Source organism: Ostrea edulis, chromosome 6, assembly GCF_947568905.1.
Source record: "Ostrea edulis chromosome 6, xbOstEdul1.1, whole genome shotgun sequence".
Lineage (NCBI taxonomy): Eukaryota > Metazoa > Mollusca > Bivalvia > Ostreida > Ostreidae > Ostrea > Ostrea edulis.
Genome location: NC_079169.1, coordinates 67,542,584 through 67,549,034, shown reverse-complemented (window position 1 = coordinate 67,549,034; position 6,451 = coordinate 67,542,584). Strand labels below are relative to the sequence as shown.

General features: G+C 35.1%; 1 long non-coding RNA gene across 1 annotated transcript; it reads left to right on the top strand.

Annotated features, from left to right (window-relative positions):
* The first annotated feature begins 4,418 nt into the window (after nucleotides 1–4,418).
* Nucleotides 4,419–6,451, top strand: LOC130046910 (uncharacterized). Its single transcript, XR_008795973.1, has 2 exons — nucleotides 4,419–6,040; nucleotides 6,236–6,451. It is a non-coding gene; the product is annotated as an uncharacterized LOC130046910 (long non-coding RNA).

Below are 6,451 nucleotides of genomic sequence, written 5' to 3'. Positions count from 1 at the left end.
AGAGTAGTTTGATCACTTTCGATCGAAAAGAAACATTGTTCATAGAGTAAGGCATCCAATTGATTTGTCACGACATATATTGCGGTGGTCTAGACTCTAGCGGTAAGAGCGTTCGCCTCGCATACGGAAGGCCGGGGTTTGAATCCTGGCCGCGACAAACCTAATAGTATGTGGTTAAAACAGTGACAGTCCCATCGCCAAACGCTCGGCATCAGGTGTGAACGGGTCTTAAAAACGGATGTCCCGTGTCACAGTAGGTGTGGCACGCTAAATAACCCTCACTGCTCAATGGCTGTAAGCGCCGAGCAAAACCTGGTCTGGACCCATTGGCCTGGGATGGCCTCAAAATTGGCCTGGCCCAATATTTGGCCTCTAATTATGCTCCATTCCAAACTTTGGCCAGGCCTTAAAAGTTGGTCTGGCCTCAAATTGGCCTTTAAAACTGTTATGGCCTCAACCAAAAAATTTTTTTTTGATTTAAAATTTCAATTGATTTCATTGATTTATTATTGGTTTTAGTTTTTCAAAGTCATAACAGATAAATAATATGTTTCTGTTGTTTTGTAAATGTGCACCTTAAAAAAGCATGAACTACCACCAGTCCGATTGATTTTCTTGAATATCGATTGATCAGTTTATTGATTAAATCATTTTCTTTTCCCCTTCATATCTGTATGCACTAGTACATACCAAAAAACGTAGACACAACTAATAAAACGATTGACATATTAACTTCTACGTGAGAAGAACAAAATTCTTGTTGTGACTTTCAATTCGACATTTAGATATATAGACGACGTTTTCTCTATTAACAATGATAACTTTCATTCATATGTCTATTGGATATATTCCTGTGAACTCGAAGACACCACAGAGTCGTCCACTTTTGCTTCATACTTATATATTTTATTGAAAGTAGATATTAACGGCAAACTAACAACTCAACCTTATGACAAACGGGATGATTTCAGCTTCTCCATCGTCATCTTCCCATATTTACGTAGCAATATTCCATTATCACCTGCATATGGTGTTTATATCTCTCAACTGATTCGATACACAAGAGCTTGTTCTGCGTATGGTCAGTTTTTAAATCGAGGCAGGCTACTGACAAACAAGTTAATGGTGCAGGGGTTTCAATAGTCTTGTTTAAAGTCAGCATTTCACAAATTCTATGGTCGTTATAACGATCTAGTTTGCCGATACAACCTATCATTGGGTCAAATGCTGCCTGACATGTTTCATACCGATTGTTAGACCGTTTTTGGCACACTGATTTTGACTACGAATAACTCCGTTTACGTGATCAAGATAAAGAGCTCACGGCGGGTGTGACCGGTCGACAGGGGATGCTTACTCCTAGACACCTGATCCCACCTCTGGTGTGTTCAGGGGTCCGTGTTTGCCCGACGTTCTACTTTGTATTGCTTATAGGAGTTATGGGATTGATCACTGTTCGTTATCTTCACCTTTCATATTGATTTTTTTTTTCTGAATTATGATTGATTTCATTGATTGGTTTGGTTTTTCAAAATTGTTTAACATGAATATGTTTCTGTTGTTTTGTAAATGTGTTTTATCATGAACTACCACAATCTGATTGATTTTCTTGAATATCTATTGATCAGTTTATTGATTAAATCATTTTCTTTTCCCTTCCTAACTTATGTACTAGTATACATAAAAAGAAAACCATACAAAACTAATGAAGTGATTGACATATTGATTTTTGTCCTAGGACAAGCTAAAAGAATTACATAATGTGGTCAATATTAACAGAGAATAATAATACAACAACAAAACTACATATAAATACACATAGCACTGCAACTACACTAATCTACATACGTATTTACTGTATATGAATAAATATAATATAGCTAATGCATGCAATTATTCAAAAAATGTTTTTTAAAATTCATTTGAATTAAAGACGTCATTCAATCAATTCATGTGCGCAACAATTTCAACACGCATTTAAAAAGATGCAATATTATTTGGGATATTTGTGATATTCTTGAAATATGTAATTCTAAGTAACATAATGTAAATAAATTTAAAAAAAAACAACCAAAGGTTACCGAGTTGAATTTAATAGGTATGGACTTCTAGAACATTTCAGACGTGTTTTCTGAAAATTTTAGATCCTCTTTTATTTTGATAGCACAGCCATATTTAGTGACCACCACTTTATAAATTGTTGATACTGCTACTTTTTTAAGGGAATTAGTCACTATTTATGTGGAACCTTGTCATATTTTTGGCGGAAGCTTATTCCAAAAAAAAATATGAAAACTGCATAATGTGGTTATGAATTATGTTTTTGATTCGCCCTTCCAATTTTCACTACACACAAATCATGATCTGCCTAAACCAACAGTACAAGATACAATAGTGTCTATGACAAAATAATCATATCTGATTAATTCATCATTGTATAATTCATATTTTGAAAAATCTATGTTTCAAAAATTTTAAAATTAAAACACATTTTTCATCTTTAAATAATAGGAATGCATTTACTTCCAAGCAGATGCATTGCTATAGTTTAATTGTAGTAATTGTAACGAAATCTTTGAAACCTACAACAGTTTTAAAAGCTTTAAGTGCAAAAAGTTATGTCCCCCCCCCCTATCCCCAGCAAACACGCTGATTCCCTGTGTCTTTCTTGATATAACAATAGATATTAAAAAATTATTTGCGAAACTACACATTTTGGTAGTGTGATACCATTCCTCATTATGTAAGTAAGCATGACCAATTGTATGCACATAAAGTAATAAACACCGTTACTGTAGTAGGTGGTCTCTCACGGACTGACATGATTATCGTTATAACATTTCACATCTGAAGCATCTTATGATAGCCTAATCTCAATGTTAAGTAGCGACTGTAGAAACTCGGCAGGACCACGGGTGATAACCAGTCATAAACCCGCCGAATCTCCTCCAACAGTTATCGTTCCTTACCTGTGTACAGTTTCCTCACTCCTTACTGTGATTAAGACTATTGACACAAGTCATAAAACTCTTTATCGTGATCAACAGTACTATTGCAATATATCGAGCATGATGCCGCATCTGTTGTGAAGGAATAAGCCCAAATCTGACGAAGAACAATTCATTGTCTTAAACTGTGGAACCGAACCCAAGCATCAGCATACACATGTAGGTATGTCACCAGTATTATCATTATGCAGAAACATTGTGTTGGTATTAAGATTTACAAGATCGTCATCACCACGCATACCAATAACCAGCGGGAGATACTCTTTTAATGAAGATCAGAACTAGAGTGACGACAGCTCCGCCCACGAAATTCGACCATTACCAACAGGTTTTCATATGAAATTTGACCATTACCAACAGGTTTTAATATGAAATTCGACCATTACCAACAGGGTTTAATACGAACTTCGACCATTACCAACAGGTTTTAACATGAAATTCGACCATTACCAATAGGTTTTAATATGAAATTTGACCATTACCAACAGGTTTTCATATGAAATTTGACCATTACCAACAGGTTTTAATATGAAATTCGACCATTACCAACAGGGTTTAATACGAAATTCGACCATTGCCAACAGGTTTTAACATGAAATTCGACCATTACCAATAGGTTTTAATATGAAATTTGACCATTACCAACAGGTTTTTATATGAAATTCGACCATTACCAACAGGTTTTAACATGAAATTCGACCATTACCAACAGGGTTTAATATGAAATTCGACCATTACCAACAGGTTTTAACATGAAATTCGACCATTACCAACAAAGTTTAATATGAAATTCGACCATTACCAACATGTTTTAATACGAAATTCGACCATTACCAACAGAGTTTAATACGAAATATTTCAATTTGTTGTCTTGCTTTTTGTTTATTTGCTTTGTTTGTTGTTTTTGTTTTTTGGGGTTGTTGTTGTTGTTGTTGTTGTTTGTTTGTTTTTCACTTTTGTCCTCAAATCTTGTTTTGATACTTGTATCTTATTTTGTTTGAATAAAACGATATTCCTGTACTATGTCTAATCTCCGATATCTCTGTACTATTTGTCTAATCTCCGATATCCCTGTACTATTTGTCTAATCTCCGATAGTCCTGTACTATTTGTCTAATCTCCGATATCCCTGTACCATTTGTCTAATCTCCGATATCCCTGTACTATTTGTCTAATCTCCGCTATCCCTGTACCATTTGTCTAATCTCTGATATCCCGGTACCATTTGTCTAATCTCCGATATCCCTGTACCATTTGTCTAATCTCCGATATTCCTGTACTATTTGTCTAATCTCCGATATCCCTGTACTATTTGTCTAATATCCGGTATCCCTGTACTATTTGTCTAATCTCCGATATCCCTGTACTATTTGTTTAATCTCCAGTATCCCTGTACTATTTGTCTAATTTCCGATATTCCTGTACTATTTGTCTAATTTCCGATATTCCTGTACTATTTGTCTAATCTCCGATATCCCTGTACTATTTGTCTAATCTCCGATATCCCTGTACTATTTGTCTAATCTCCGGTATCCCTGTACTATTTGTCTAATCTCCGATATCCCTGTACTATTTGTCTAATCTCCGATATCCCTGTACTATTTGTCTAATCTCCCGTGTGATCTTCATAAGTGCCTCTTCCTGAACATGTCCATTTGGTTTAGTCCCTGTGAATATATTGGTACATAGCGTCCACACAACAAGTTATGATTTTATAAACCGTCAGAGGTACAGAGAAAGAGAAAAAGGACCAACAATATGTCATATACATGTAGACTATTAGTTGTCATAGTGATTATTAGTTGTTATAGTCTAAGAAGGACAGGCCAATTCATATCTTTTCAAATACATGTATATACATGCTAAACGTTTTAGGTATTTTTTCTTATATGCCAAATACATGTAGAATATTAGTTGATACATGTATATTCTTCGAAGGGTAGACCAATCTATATCTTTTCAAAATTATAGATATATAAGTATTTTTTATGCTAAACTTTTAAGTATTTTTTTTCTTTTGAAGTTGATAGTATATGCTTGTGTAACCGGTCCACATGGGATGCTTACTCCTCCTAGGCATCTAATCCAATTTCTAGTATGTCCAAGGGTCTCTGTTTGGCCTACTCTCAATTTTTAGTTTCTTTTCAGGAATTATGAGATTGATCATTGTTCGTTATCTTTTTTATCCTAAACTTTGATTACGTAACTTTTATACTAGTAACCTTATGATAAAAACAAAACAATGTGTCAAATATCTTATATATGATTACCAAGGGCATTATACAGAACCGGAACATCGTTTTCCTAAACGAATGCCATTTATCATGAAATGACGACATGCTAGTCAATACATAAATGGATAAACAAAACCCATTGGAATACCTTACATCATCATAGCACAGCTTCATAAAATGTATCTAATACATACGCTATAAAACATGTATATAAACAATAGTCTCCCAATCTATAAGTAGTACTACTGTGGTCCATGATAAGTTTGTTACACAAAGTCAAAATCAGCAGCACACCAGTTTTTATGTCTACAAGAACAAGGCAGAGTTTCATGTTGATGTACAGCACATGATCCAGTCATTCTTGCTCCCGGTATTCTTTCAGTCTTTATAAATTTTCCCTGCGCCCCAATATTTCTAGACTTGACAGGACAATGTAATGCATCGCACGCTGTGGTTTGATTTTTGATGTGGTATAGTAGTAAATTCCAATCAATGACATATTTACCGCCTTCTTGATTTCACAGAAATACGCAAAACTGTGTCACTAATGTCGATAGGGTCAATAGGACGAAGTCCCCCCATTCATGCATCTGTCGGGCCCCGCAATTACTTCCCATTCTGACGGAAGTGCTTCATTTCCCAGAGTGTTGTATGAATGAGTTACTTGTAATCTGTTGAATTGGTTTGTTTTTGAATTTCAATCCACGATAAGTCAGCTGCGGTGATGTAAAGTTTTCACGATGTCCCTAGCCTTGTTGTGGAATGAAGTATGAAGTACCACCTAATTACAGATAGGAAGTATGTATTGTTTCACAGTTTTGACCTATATCAGATTTGTACGAGTAGATATCAAATCTAACAGAATTGTCATAACTTTCCCAATAATTAAATTTGGCAAAAAAGAAAAAAAAAAGATAAATGATAAAATGAATACAAAGGGCGTGGGGTTCTGCTCTGCTCTCTTCCATAGTTCTTCATTTGTGATTTTTTCAGGCCATCGGATGTTGAAGATACGCCTGAGACAGGTGTTGTAAAATGTCTGGATCTTCTGCAGGGTTGTTTTTGTCGTTCTCCATGTCTCTGCTCCATACAGCAAGAAGGACTTAACATTGGAGTTGAGGATCCGCAGTTTGGTAGTAATGCGGATGTTCTTTGAGGCCCAAATGTTCTTTAAACGTTTACCATAAAAATAAAGGTATTCAACTGTAA